The sequence below is a fragment of the Hetaerina americana genome, unplaced genomic scaffold (genome assembly GCF_022747635.1).
Source record: "Hetaerina americana unplaced genomic scaffold, ioHetAmer1.1.p SCAF_16, whole genome shotgun sequence".
Taxonomy (NCBI): domain Eukaryota; kingdom Metazoa; phylum Arthropoda; class Insecta; order Odonata; family Calopterygidae; genus Hetaerina; species Hetaerina americana.
Genome location: NW_027286719.1, coordinates 117,364 through 133,170, shown reverse-complemented (window position 1 = coordinate 133,170; position 15,807 = coordinate 117,364). Strand labels below are relative to the sequence as shown.

The 15,807-nt window shown below is 39.6% G+C and overlaps 1 protein-coding gene across 2 annotated transcripts in view; it reads right to left on the bottom strand.

The window, feature by feature from the left end:
- The window catches only part of Alas (5-aminolevulinate synthase), a 33,040-nt gene extending 31,176 nt beyond the window's left edge, over nt 1–1,864 (bottom strand). For both annotated transcript variants that reach the window (XM_071583998.1, XM_071583999.1), the window contains exon 1: nt 1,715–1,864. The gene's annotated coding sequence lies outside the window, so the exon portion shown is untranslated. The remainder of the gene's footprint in view (nt 1–1,714) is intronic.
- Between the last annotated feature and the right edge of the window lie 13,943 nt (nt 1,865–15,807).

Below are 15,807 nucleotides of genomic sequence, written 5' to 3'. Positions count from 1 at the left end.
TATATGCATTAAGAGATAAACAATTTGGAATGGGCAACTGAAAGTAGCATGATTGGATGGCCTGAACATCCAAGGTGCATACTATCTAGATAGCTTTCTTTATGTTTCACACGAATCATTGATACAGTAATTGCAACAGGAGAAAATAGCACACCTGGAAAAGGCAGGGACTGTCATCTAATGCGAACTTAAGGTTCGATACATGTTACAGGGTTGGCCGAGACCCCATCACGATCATTAATTGAAAGAAACGTCCATATCCAGTATCACTGCAACGAAGCATGAAGTGGAAGTGATTCATGATGACATTAAATTTTAAAAGGTAAAGAACTGTACTAAATGCAGCCTCCATCAACCCACTAGCGTTGCCATCAGCCAGCGCTGTTCATAAGAGGAAATTCAAAGAACGAGTACCGCTCTTAATAATCATGTAAGAAATATGAAAGCTATATGCACCCATCTTTAAATCAAATATCATAATCGTTTCATTTCTTCTGAACGCAGCCTGACTTTTCTCAAATATGACTATTTCCAACGACTTTATGATCAAAAGAAAAGGGAATTCTCGTAAATGAATTGATAAAATCTACAACAATACAAATCGTCTAAGCCACTACCCCGAACGAAAGCATCGATTAGCAGGAAAAAACAGGTTTAAATGACAAAAATAAACCTAGTCATAGCTACTGCCCTAATTTGCATCATAATCGACGAAAATATGCAGAAAACATGCTACAGCAATGCCCAACAGCCTAGTACTTCCTGTACCCAATTGATCATAATCGGTTAACAAACGAGAATTCCACTTGTTTATCTGTCGGGGTACATAGCCTCCGTTATTATCCATAATCTTACAAAAGGGAGATTCGGTTAGGCCGCGTTTATTTCTGCACTTTTAACTCAATTCACATTATAAGAATGTATGCTCCATTGACCACTATTCCAAACGGCATTTTTATAGTTTTATAATATTTCTTTCAACATGAATTAATACTTTTAAATATCGTGACCCACAAGGAATGATGCTCATCTTTCTCATCGAAGTACAATAGAAGAAAAATAGAGGCGCTTGAAACGTCCTATTATTTGCAAAACGAAAATAAGAAAAGGATTAAAACTATTGATTGATGATGATGACCGAATAACTTAAGCGAGTAGAGAGCTGACATTATCCTAGACTCAAAGGTAAGAGGAATAGTGTATATACATGTTAAATTTCACGCGTTCTCTTCCACATTTTTTTCCGAATTTACAATTTAATCGAAAATATATTATTAATGCTAGATGCTAATTATATTTTTCGTGGAAGAATTATTATATTCGTCCATAAAAATAGATTGGGTATAACCAAATCCCCACATATTATGTAACATATGCTCGCTCAGGAGGAACTGTGATTATCACATTAATGTCTTCGAAAACTGCATTACATAACTCTGAATTAAAAGAAAACGTTTTTTACAGTAAGTCTTACAGGCACGAAGATAAAATTTCACTTTTTTCAGTGTATCACCCTGTGACCTCCTTTCAATGGAAATAAGGTTACATTAACGGATACAATTAGCAGTTATTTCTCCGTATATGCACGGACGCTTATGAGAGTGCGAATATTTAACACGTACGCGAACAATTTTAATACGTCGCTAAAATCGTAAACAATTGGGAACAGTATTTGTAAGGTTTGGATGTGAAAGAGACGGACCCATTTACTTACGGTTTCCAACTGAGTACGGCAATTTTCTGAGAAGACAAGACGGAGATGATGTGGCAGCTGTCTTAACAATCGATGTAAAGACGTAAGTTTGCGTATAATTGCCACGAATAATGCTAAGGGGATTACGAAATTCGGCTACGGTAATTTTGCTGCCAGGAGGATTTTCATTGGTTAGAAAAACAATTAAGCCTGTGACGACACTCCCTACCACTTCCTCCCCTCTCTCTCTCTCCACTCCTCCTTCCGTTGTCCGGCTTTCGAAATTTCTCTCGTGGCCATTGGTCGCGAAGCCCGGAGAATTCAAAGACCTGTCCAATGCAAGATTGATGCCTTCAGTGACCGGAAAAGAACGAGCGCAGGTAATAATTATAGTGGAAATAATTTGTATCCTTCCATTTTTAATTTAAAAGATTCAAGACACGAACCCGGTCCAATGCCTTTAAAACATGAGCTTTGGGAAAATTTGGTTCTGTTTCCAATTTTCGTCTCCAGCGACTCTAATGAGACCTCTTTATCGTGGACTATGATCCCGGCCTTTACTCCCCCTAAATGGGAATAATCCGGATTGGTTAAATGCTATCCAAAACTTGAGAGATTGACGACCGCTTCCGCGGGAGAAGCCATAGTCATACAACAGGGAAATTATATTTTTTAAGACAGGATAAATGTAATGTAATCATCGAAATTATTCTGGCAACCCAAGTCCAGGGCAAACCCTAGAGTTGAATCTTTTAGATAATCTAATGCATGCATACTACCTATATAATTGCACTTACCCACTTGTAGCTTTAAGGACTTGGTGCATTGTTGTAGGAACTGGGATAAGGCTATGTATATGTCTCATTGTTTAAAACATAGTATTTTGCTATGTGTTGTAAGGTAGACCTCAGCAAAAAAGAAGAAAGTTACAGAGACTGGCCTTTCACGCAAAGTTTTCGAGAACTTTCATTAGATATTAATTTGTCTGATATTTCTGCTATCTTTGACTCCATTCTCTCCTCTGCAGCCCCCCATACTTATAAAAAGTCTACATTTACAGCCCATCTGCTTGATGTATTCCACTCTTCCACCACCACATACTATTATTGATTTAAAAAAATGACCATGTTATGATAATGTCCAAATAGATTGTGGCTTATCATTTCATTGCCAACAGGCTAACTGCTCGCTGAAACCTTTTAATGACTTATCATTGAGCATTCTCTCTGTCCAATTAAACTTCATCATTTGTTTGGAACTGGAATTTTCCATCAATTTCAATCTTTCTTTTTTGACATCCTCATTGTGCATGCATGGCTACCTTGAGCTAGCATATTGCACATCTATTTGTAAAGAAGTTTCTTGAGTTTTACTGGTTAAGTAGCTCAGTTGTAGGTTAGTACCATATTTCTTCAATCACCATTGATTCTGCTTTCTAGATACTTGTACCTATCAATAATATTGAATGAATAATATTCTACCACCTTCTTCATTTGCTAATGCTCTATGTTTACATTCTTGACGTCTGCACAGCTTTCCACTGAAATGCAGCTTACGACCAGAGAAACTGAAAAATGAAAACCTGATGAAACTGAAAAATGACTGCATTTAATGGATAGGTTGAAACTCATTGTAAGAACCGTAACGCCAAGAAAGTAACACCAAAGAAAGAGGAAAAACTTATTTACAGCTCAAATGAAGTTTTATTCACGCTGTTCCTAAATATGTTCCCAACTATAATATAGTCTTAACTAATATTTCTTGTAATGCTTGGGTATTTCCCACTTAGATCTACATCAGGTGTGGTCTATAAACCTGGTGTAATTATTATTTATCCCTGTCTTTTGCTTTTATTATTTTCCCTCCTAAGTCATTCCTTTTTCCTAAACCACAGTGTCTTACTCACATATCTCCTTTCGCTAACTATTACATTCCAATTCCCCATAAATGTGAAATGTATCCTTCTAGGGACACCCTCAATTATTTTCTCTAAAATATCATATACCATATTACTTCCTCGGCATAGTTACTTGCTGGCATGCAGACCTGAATATTGATCAAGTTTATCGATTCAACTTTCATTTCTACGAATGATATTCTATCACTCCTATGCTCCATTTTTTCTATGTGTCTCCTTACCTTTCCATTCAATACTACTGCAATCCCTCATAGGCTCTCTCCTCTTCAACTGTTTATTACTCTATAATTATCACTCCCTGTTATTTTCTATCTCAGCTAAGACTGCCCTAAAATATTTACATTTTCTTCCTCCATCTCCTTCATACCAAGAGTTAATATTTGGATGTGTGCTGAAAGTGTTATCAATAATCCGTACTGCATCTTGGGATGGGGTAGAGGAAGAATGCTTAAAGTATTTTTAAATAATCATCAAAATTATACAAAAAGAGCAGGTATTTATCATATTTTGTAATGATGAAAAACCGAAGTTTCACAAAGTCTGATGAAAGGCAATCACGCCAAAACGGAGCAAAAATATTAATTTGGTTTATACTGATAATGTTCCCCATACACTTTCAGATGCAAGAAAAGAGAAATTCAGAGAAAAGAAGAATTTTTAAAACCATTTATGCATTTGTTTTCATTTTTTACACTATCAAGAGTTTAAATTTTAAAAAATGGTTACATGCTAGAATAAGATTTGCTTGCTTGGTGCTCGGAAAGCTTGTTAATTACGATTTTACTATCTTGTCATGATTTAGCTTGCATTTATATGTCTGGTCTTGCTGTAATCATGAAATTAGAAAACAATAGTGTGATTAATAATTGAAATAAAATCAAATTTTTAACGACGAAAAATACCGATTCATGAAATATCATATTAATTAAAAGACGAATTAATGTAAACCCCATGCTCACACACTTCCCCCGGTCACGCTCATGGACACGGGATGAATCAAGTTGGTGACAACTGTAGCAATCACGTTCCAAGATGTAAAAACCGCCTGCAAGCGCGTTTCATTAAAAAATTTATCTGAAAACTACATTTATCTCTAAATAATTATCTCCAAAGGTGCTAGAATTGGCTAAATAAATTCGTTTGCCAAGAGGACTGACTGCGTTCCTCTTAAGCAGATGACGCGTTTAAGCATCGCCATAACGGGTATTATCACTACCAATCGTAAACACCTCCAAGAGTTTATCTATCCTCCACTTGTTTAAATGTACACATCATTAAATGATAAAAAAGTTCCGCTGGACTTCATGCATGTGGCACAGTATAAAAGCCAAAAATTTATCAAATGACCCTCAAATCGCTGTATTACCAGGTTAAAAATATTCACTGAATAAATACACTTCGTATTTTTTCACACCAAAAAAACTTAATAGTAGCACTACCGGATTCGACGCATATCTACCAGATGATGTCGCCTATGCGTCGAAACCGGTTATATTATAATTAAGTCTTTTTGTGTAAAAAAATACCAAATTTATTTATTGATTGCCCACACCTGATGATGCGCCAAACCGGCAGTATTTTAATATTTTTTTGTGTGAGCAAATACAAAGTGTATTTGTTCAGTGATGATTAATTTTCATAAAGTATAGATTCAAACCATCGAATTCAGGGTAAAATGTAATTCATTAGCTCATGGCGTCGTCCTTTTCGGCCTTCAATTAAATTGTACATATTAAATGAGTTTGTGATTTTCCACAGACTTAGGAAAAGGAAATATTAGCATGGATCGTGTTGAGGTGATTGCGGAAGGAGTCTAAGTGGCAGTTTGGACCTGTCCACCGCAGAGAATGTCATCGACGTAGCGGAACCGATTCACCGCGTTTCCCGCGTGTTTACTGGCGGTATTGAAAAGATGTTCTTCAAACGAATCTAGTAATACTACCTTGATCAAAAAGTTCCCGGAATAACCACCGTGTGGCGCTCCCATCGTTCCGATTTGAGTTCTGTTTTTTTTGTTAAATTGGTACATCTGTTGTTGATATTCCCTTTAAATCTTAGTGTCATAACTTGACATTTGCAAAAGTTACGGTCGGTTTTCGGTATGTCCATCAGTGCTTCCTGCGATTTTTCCATTACTTCCTCTCGGCTGCTAAAACGCGTTCCCCGTAATGGTTTTTTAACTCGATTGAACAGAAAGAAGTCACAGGGAGCCAAATCAGGTGAATTCGGTGGCTGTTGGATGGTATTTGTTGCATTTTTCGTCAAAAAATTACGAATAATGATAGCACTGTGCGACGGTGCGTTATCATGGTGCAAAATCCACGAGTTTTCTGCCCACATTTCTGGTCTCTTTCGGCGAATTGCTTCACGCAAACGTCTCATAACGCCCAAATAATACTCTTTGTTTACTGTCTGGCCTTCTGGCAAAAATTCATGATGCACTACACCGTTGTAATCCATGAAAACCGTCAGCATTACCTTCTTTTTTGACTGAAAACGACGTGGTTTTTTTTGGTCTCGGCTCATTTGGTGAACGCCATTCACCAAAACCGCGTTCACCATTTGGTGAACGCGATCATCAAAATGTAAAGGGGGTTGTAGTGGTGTGGATTTTGGGGAGGAAATATTCGACGGGCGTGAAATCTTCTAGGGGTGAGAAATCTAGGAGTGTGGATTCAAAGGATTCGAGGAGAAATACCGGTAGATGGAGCGGGTGATGATTTAGTAGAAGAGGAAATTACAGGCATGAGTATAGGCAAGGAATCTAGGGAAAAAAATTCTAGGGCAGGAGGTAATTGACGTGAAATGTGGGGTTGAAGACTCGAGTGGAATACGTTTGCAGTAGATAAAGTGAAGCGCGTGTATGCTAGTGCCGAAGATTCGAATGGGAAGTCTTAAGGGGAGAGGAATACTCCAGGATCGGCAATCTCGGTTAGAATACGAAGGGGAACATTTCACTATTCAATATTTTAAATTTCCAGGGGAGGCGGGTGTGGTACGGGTGTGAGAAATCCATCGGCGAACATTAGAGATGAGGGAGTTTCCCAGGGACTATGATCCCAGGGAAGAGAACTGCAAAGTCGAAGGTGTCAGGGGAGTGGGCTATAAAACAGGAGTATCATAGAGGTGAGTATTGCAGGGTTGAAGGAAGTGGCTAAATGGAAGAGATTTGTGGTGTTGACGATCATTGAGGAGAGCATTAGAAAGGAGAGGTTTTCGACTTGTGGGTTTTTTGGGGGCAAAGGCGCCAAGTGTGATTAATGCAGGGTGAACAATTTCTCGGAAGGGATTAGTAGGCACTAGAACTAGTATGAGAGGCGATTTTGGGGAGATGGTTCTAGAATTTGCGTGAAGAATATGTTGGAGTGGATTCTAGTGGGACGAGGGTAACACGCGGGGTGAGTCAAGGGTGGTCTCCGGAGAAGAGGATCCTTGCCAGTTGACTCTATGAGCTATCATCCACGGGAATATAAATGTAGGGGAGATTTGATATTACACAGGTAGAGAGCATTATGATGGCAGCGATTCAAATGCAAAGGGCATTAGGGGAGAGAGAGAGAGGATGACCACAGGGGCGCGGAGAGCCAAGGGTAGACGACGGCAGTGGAGCAGATTCAAGTGAATAAGATAGATCATCTTGGAAGAAATGGTAAAGCCTTGCATGAATAAAGAATTCTAAGAGAGGATTCAAGGGGTGAGGATTAAAAGAGATTTGAAGGCAGAGGAGAGGATTACAGTCGCCGGGATTCAAGGGGAGAGGATTGGACGGAAGGGGGCTCCTGTTGCAAGAATCAATTGGAGAGGATACCAAAGGAGAGGATTCTAGGTGCTAGCATTCAAGCGGATAGCTTTATAGAGAAAGGTATTCCTGTGCGGAAGATTGTACTGTCGAGGAATATTTCAGTGAGGATCATTCAGGTGAGGATTTAAAGGGATAAGAATGCGGGGAAGGAGTGAAAAAAGGAGGATTCTATGTCAGGAAGAGGATTGCAGTGGAGAGAATTCTGGGGACGTTGATATAATGGATAAGTTTCAGCGGCGAGGTATAATCATGTAGATAGTTTGGATGGATTTACAGGAGCATGGATTCAAGGAGTGAGGATTCCTGGGCATGGATTCAAGGGGTTATGATTATATGAACGAAGGTTCACGATTAAAAGACAACAGAAGATGTGAATTCAGCGGAGAGAATTGTATACACGTGGATCCAAGGTGATAGATTGCCAGAGGGAGGTTTCTATTTGGTGGAGATTCATCTCTAGAATTTTAGGGATGTCCATTCCAGTACGAGAGATTCTAGGGACATGATTCAGGTGAATGGTTCCATTAGAGCAGATTTGCAAGGTTGAGTTATCAAAGGGGTGGGAAGCCATGGGGAAGTTTACCATCAGCAAGGATTCTCGGGGGTTGCAATTCAAAGAGATTGTTGCCAGAAGGCGACTTGATTGGATAGAATTTTTATCATAGGAATCCAAGATTTTGCGGAAGACTCTTGGGGAGATGATTTCGCAGGAGACAATTCTAGGGAATGGGATTCAGGCAATAGGATAGAAAAAACTGAAGGGAGGGGATACGACCAGAGAGAATACTAGTGGTGGGGAATATAGGGTAGAGCGCCCTAGAGGAAGGGTTTATTGGGGAGAGGATGCGAGAGGAGATGTTTCCAGACGAGAATATTCTTGTGACTGTAGCTAAGTGGTTCTAGGGGGCATTAGGAGATGAAATTCTAGGGGAAGGGGTTTCAGGAAGAGTTTGTTCTTGGGACGTGTATTCTCGCGGGAAGATTCTCGAAGGGTTATAAGGGAATTTTATAGGTGAGGGGATTGTAGGACGTAGTAATATAGAATAGAGGGTCCTAAGGGAGATGATAGTGATGGAGAGGATTCTAGGGGAGTGAATAGTAGGGAAATAATGAATGGGAGAAGATTCTTTGTGAATATATTTTGGGAAATGGATTGAATGGGGGTAGATTCTATGAATGTGCTCTAGGGGAGTGGTTCCCTAGGTATAGCATAAAGTGGATTGTGGATTCAAGTGGATGGGGCAGTAGGGGAAGAGGATACCAGGGTATCGCATCTTGCGAAGAGGATCCCAGTGGAGGGGGTTCAAGTGAAGGCCAACCCTGGGAATAACACTCGAAGAGGGAGGAGCGAATCCTATGTGCGAGGATTTTAGGGGTGTGAGGTATGGGGGAGGGAATATTTGGGAAGATAATTCTAGGGGAAGTACGTAATTCTTGGGCAGAGGATTTTAATCCTTGGGCAGTCGTAACGGAAATAGCTGCGCGCAGCGTTAGCAACAGCACATTAAAAACATACCTATATTTAAAGGTAAGAACTTGCACAAACGACATAATTATTTTTATTATATAAATAATTTAAATAAAATTTTTGCAATTTTTTTTACATTCAATAACTCTCATTATATTAACATAAAACATATTACTCATGTGTAAATTTAAATAATTCGAAGAAACAGAAATATAAACACGATAAAGATAAGTTACTATTTTACCATTCAACTTTTAATGTAATCCGCCTATGGTTATTGTTAAATAATAACCATAAACACAGTAGTCAATCCGAAGGTCGGTTCGAGAGGTGACGGCAGAGCTCACATGATACTAAGCCCGACGGCGTATTCCTTCACATTTACATGGGTTACATGCACCAAATATAAATTATCGTTTCAGATATAAACTTGTGAAATTGTTCCACGATGAATAATCTCAAGATAAATCTTTTAAAAATCCACTCTAAAAGTAAACTTTAATGCGAACCAGATTTCACTGCGGTGCATCATCATCAGGCATGATGCTTGATGATAATGCACCGCAGCACCGCGGATTTTACGAAGTTTTATTTTACCATTCCACATGCACCGCACCATGACACAGCACCTTTCCCGGACGAACACGAGAAAATATCTGAAATAACCATTAAATTTAATTGTTTTGACTATTACCAGGTGATGAATATTGCTTTTCACACACCAACTGGAAAAATAGACAGCAGCACGTCTGTTTAATGTTTTTTCTTGTTCACATCACATTTCCCGCTGACTTCGGCATTGCTTTTCAACTAATTAATGATAATTACTTTTGACTACAAAGCTCTTTTATTCAATATCTACATTATTATTTATTTTACTTCAAAGCCCGATACTGTTTCGTTACCTCAGAAAATCCTGAGCCATAAAAGTCTTGGGGATACGATTCCAAAAGAGTGCGGGTTCTATCAAAGAGCATTCTAAGGGAGAGGTTTGTCAGAATTACTCGGCAGTCTAGCGTTTAAACCTCTTATAAACACTCCTGCCAGCGGTACATGCGAAAAGTGCGGATGGTAATTAAAACAAATATGTCATCTGAGGGAAAAATATACTTTTGAGGTCATTTTTAAAGAAATCCATCCGCAATCTTTTTTTAAATATTCAGCACCTGAATTAAATAACATTTGGAAATGAATTTGACACAGTCTCTTAAAATAATTGTAATCGTTTCAGCCTAATAAACATGAAATTTTTTTTCTGCGATAAAAATTGGTTTTAAGAAACAACAGTAATGCATTTTTCGTCAAACTTTTATATGAAAACACTATTTTTACGAAGCAAAATCAACCAAAGATACACGTGAAAAAATTATAAAAAAAAGGAACAACTTTTGATTGGCATTACTTTCTGTGTGCCTCTGAAAAATCACATTTCGTTGAAAAGTCCGTTGACATAGTTGTTGTCGGATCGCTCATCAAACATCTATGGCTATCCAAACTATTTAACATAGAAAATTAAAGTAAAAAAAACATAATACATAAATCAGAGACGTAATAATTATGACAAAGGAAAAATACAAAAGATGCGATAAAAATTCAATAAATGATAGCGATTTAAACAATAGCTTAGGTTCGAGCCCAAATATCGGCCCGCCCGCTTAGAGGGTTAAGAGAGGTTTTGAATGGGCACATGATAAAAAGAAAGTTATTTACCCCTCCTAATTAAACAAAATCTGAGATCCGACAATTCCGTTACTATTTATCAAATAAACCATTTCTCAACTCTGAAAACTTTCTACTTCCCTTCATTTCGTCCAAAATGCTTATCCATTTCCTCGTCCTTCCTCATTTGCCTTGGATTGATAGCACAATTCTCCCCTCTATCAGCCTACAACATTTACTCGCCAAACATAAATGCTATCAATCCACATTTATTGCTTCTTTTGAAAGTATCCCATAAACCCTGTCTTCTCTCTCATCATACCTATTGCTTCCTCGTTTGTTTCCCTTTCTATTATACCTTTTCCATCATTACCCACACACATTTCAAAAGCCTCCTTTCTACTCCCGTCGTCTCGTTTCAACGATCATGTTTCCGCACCGTACGAAACTACGCTCTACATAAAATTTGTCAAAAATTATTTCTTAAGATTGTAACTCAACGCCCCTGTCATCAATTCCCTCCTCTTTGTGTAAACTACGAGGGTAGGCTGAAAACTAATGCTCACATACTTGTAGAGCACAAACAAAATGACATTCAGTAGCACTCCTGGAAGCATGTGGAAGTAACATTCCCCCTCAACACGCATGCGCAGGTTTGAGGTCGTTTCATTCACCCAGTGTATTTTGAGAAGCGGAAGTACCTACGGAGACGTGTTCTAGTGCTATATCCACGCAAGTTAAGCAGCGTGCTGCTGTCGAATTTTTAACTGCAGAAAAAGCGACTCCTACTGAGATTAATCGTCGTTTAAAGACTGTTTTTGGTGAAAATGCTGTTGATCAGTTTACTGTAAATCGATGGATAGTAAAAAATCGTGGCTGCGAGCGAGAAAAAGTTCAAAGGACAAGCGTCTGCAAAAAAAATTCTTTTGACTGTGTTTTGAGATGCTCACTGAGTTTATGTGAGCGATTTTCTGGAACGAGGGTCAACGGTAAATTCTTCTCAGAATATACAGAATCTAAAACACCTTCCGACGTCGAGTTAGCCGTGTTAAAGGCAGCCTGCCGCCAACATTCCTGCAACATGACAACGCTCGCCCACCCGCCTCACGCGCAACTGGAGAGGTTCTGCGAAACTTGTAATTCGATCCGATTCCACACCCTCCTTATTCCCCCCGATCTTGCGCCCTGCGATTTTTAATTTTTTCTCAACTCAAGAGACACCTCAAAGGCAATCATTACACTTCGGACGATGAGGTGAAGGCAGCTGTCTTGGATTCGAGAAAAGTTGGAAGAGGTTTTCAGTGCCTGAATGAAAAAACTTGTTACACATTTGGAAAAATGTGTGTTTTTTGGAAAAAAAGGTTTCTATGTTGAAAAATAATAAATGATTTTCAAAGTTAAGAGTTGTACTTTAACGTACTTTTTGCCCGACCTTGCTATTACTTTTTGTTCGCGCTCTACAAGCTTATGTGCAGAACATTCCAGCCTACCCTCGTACTTTACCCAACACAATTCATCTACTTTCACAATTTTGCTTCAAAACATTTCCAAGGTGGGTAAACTACTCAACTTGCTCTAATTTATGAAATACTGTTTTGATGTTTAACTTACATTTCATATTTCTCGAGAACCGCAAAGCCTTTGTTTGGTTTGTTGATTCTCATCCTTTACCTAACACACCAACTAAGTGATGCGATCAGCCATTCTAGCAAACCCTTGGCTGACTGGTTTACTGGCTTTATCATACGAAATCTTATTCATTTTATGAATTCCGCGCCGGATTTAATTCCTAGCTCCAGTTTTTCCCATGTCTCTTTTACCATTTCCTCTATAGATAGGTTTGAGCACTTGAGCAGTCTAAGACAGTTGATGATTAGTCACATCCAATCAACTCGTATATTCTATAATAAAATTCATTAATCCTACCAAATTAATCCATCGAAAAACTTCTAAAAACTATGATAAAAACAAGTACATCCTGATTGTGCACTATTTTTATTTCTATTACTCATCTCATTACAGATTTTGTACCTCCCGTTTCTCTCCTCTTTCTAAGTCCAAACCGATCCTCCCCCAAGTAATAATTATTTATCCTCTTTATCTTTTTATTTATGATCCTAAATACCAAGTACTAACTAAGTACTAAGATGTTTTAGCTGCCTGGGAAATCATTTTAATTACTATGTCGTCCTCACATATGCCTGCCTCGCCCCACACCTAAGGACACCTGCCTCACCCCACACATTTTTTTATGCAATGATTGCGGCGACATATGAAAAATCAGCAGCCGAAGATGTCTCTCTCAGATTTTTGTTTCAATCCTCCAAATTTATACGCCATAAATATTTTTAAGTATCATATTATTCACACTTGTTTAAATAAATGCCAGTTAAATTCCAAAGAAACTGCGGGAGATGCCGCAACAGTAACTTTTAACGGAGTCATCCGCTAATGTGCATTTCAATGCAACAATTTCAGAGTGTAAAAATCATTCGCCTTGACTGGGACTCGAACCCAGATCCCTCAATATCCGGTCGAGTGCTTTAGCCACTTAAGCTACCGAGGCGTCCTCTTAAACTCTGAGGACGCCTTGGTAGCTTAAGTGGCTAAAGCACTCGACCGGATATTGAGGGATCTGGGTTCGAGTCCCAGTCAAGGCGAATGATTTTTACACTCTGAAATTGTTGCATTGAAATGCCAGTTACTTTGTCGGTTTTTCTTCCATCATGAAGGAACATTTTTTTGACGTGGCGTGACTCGTAGATCCAATTACGTCCTTAGAAGCAACGCCAGTTACAAGGAAACAGCAAAATTTGAGCAAATGATATGTAATATATTAATAGAATTGCACGGTTGAGCTGAATCTTCGCAGTTCAGCCAGGTTTGGAATTTCCTACCTTGGTGTGCATAATCATACGCCGTTCATTTGCTTCAGTAACATATTTGTGTATTCACAATGGATTGATGGATGTGAAAGCATACGTATCTGACCCTGAGCCTGAAGCTTTTGGCGTTCAGAGAGCTTTAATCCTGGTATCCTGTGATTCTGCGCTGAGCGAGAGCTGGTTAAAGTGATAAGTATCTACAACGTCGAGGAATTCGCGCGGTGCTCACAAAGGTCAAGTCTATATTTAATACGCGGGCCACACTTAAAACAGGACTGGGTAGTGCGCCTCGACCCGGAATTTGTGTACTGAGGTCCACAAGAGTCTGGATCATAAGGGTACTGGTCGACGGATGATTGCGTCGGGGTGAAAAGACCTTCGCTCCCACATATGAACCCAAAGCAATCGGCTTAAGGTTATTCAATAAACTTCACCATGAAATCAAATATGGAACAAAAGTACTTATTTTCAAGATAAAGCTGTTCAACCTATTGAAAAATAATATGTTCTATTTTGTAAATGAATCTGGAATTGTCGCAACGCATCAATTCCCAATACACTAGTATATTAACATATTAATTGGTTAAGCCGAAATTGATGCTTTGCGACAATTCCAGATTCATTTACAGAATAGAACATATTATTTTTCAACAGGTTGAACAGCTTTATCCGTGTCCTATATTTGTTTAACTATGAATATGCAACAAATCTCCAGACAAATATATGCATTATTATTATTACTTATGGTTGTGCCCGGTAAATCCCGGCGAGCGGATTGGCAAACGCATTTCCCTCGTTCTTCCCTCTCCGCCACGTCGCCACCATTTTCGGGCAAGGGAAAAAGTCATATCCTCGAGGGCCACCACGACACACACATCTCCTCCACCGCCATCCTTTAACTTGCCGTCGATTAGCGAATGAAACAGTCGTTTGTTATGCAAATAAATGGAAATTCGTTTAATCTGACCGTCTAACAGCGCGGGGGGGTGCATATAAAATACAGGGTGCGTTCCAAAAGTAATGCAATCGAATTTCCCGGGCCACTTCTATTGGTCTGGGTGGAATCGAGCAACTAAGGAGTAGATGAGGGGGACCCTAAAGCTTTGCCGTGAGAACGGTCCTAGTTCTGTCCAAGCCGTGGAAGCGGCAGGAGGTCAGTTATTGTAAAACTGTGCGCGCCGACCGTGTCACGAAAGACCAACCGAGCGGAAATTTCAAGTGAACTTTTCCTACGTATTGAAAATGAACCTGATTATTTGGACAACGTCATCGCTGGTGATGAAACCGGGGTTTTTTAATACGGCTCAGAAACAAAGCGCCAAAGCTCTGAGTGGCACACCGGCCAGTCCCCCAAGCACATGAAGGCAAGAATTAGCAAATCAAAATTGAAAACAATGCTCATTGTCTTTTTCGACAATAAAGGAATGGTCCATAAGGAGTATGTTCCTCAAGGACAGACAGTTAACGCTCGCTGTCAACTGCGTGGATGTGCTGAAAAGACTCCGATAAAGGATCATCAGGACGAGAAAAGGCACATCCGCTACCTGGCAACTCCATGACGACAACGCGCCATGTCACAACGAGCTACGAGTCCGCGAGTCCCTGGCCAAACACCAGGTGCCGACGCTGCCCCACCCCCCTATAGCCCTGACGTCCCCCAGCTGGCTTCTTTTTGTTTACTCGGACTAAGGCAGCCCTGAAAGGAACCCGTTTTTCGTCCATAGAAGAGATCCAATCAGCCGTGACGAAGACCTTGCGAGAGGTCCCCAAAGACGCCTTCCAGGGTCATGACAGAGTCGCTGGAAAAAATGTGTAGAGGCCAAGGACAGTATTTTGAAGAATTTTGAGTGTTTGAGGAAATTTGTTCAATAAATTACTTTAAAACATAATTGCATTACTTTTGGAATACCCTGTATTTTTTCCTCAGGCTTCAATATATTTTCATCGTTATTCGGTTACACTGAACGCAACTTGTTCGGAATACCTCGTCCTTTATTCAAAGTTTTTTAGTGAAAACCTATGCAACATTGACTCCTGCAGAGACAGCTCTTAAGTGGAGGGAATGAGTGTAGATTTATAAAAAAGAATGTTCCAAGCTGCTGGCCTACTGCCTGGCAATTTCAAAATTACAATTTCCTTCTTAGAACAGAAGCGCATATCTCCTTCCCAATACATCTCGTGATCCGAGTGTGGAAGCCATCGTGAATATTGCAACCGCGACCGGCCACCGCGGCACGTGGTAGGCCGAGATATACCAGCAGACAAGGCCCCCTTGCGGCACGCGAGAGCCACATCGGCACACATCCACTGCCATGTGCACACACTACGATATCGCATGAGAATGAAATATCATAGACTCCACCAATTTCGCAATATTCAGAT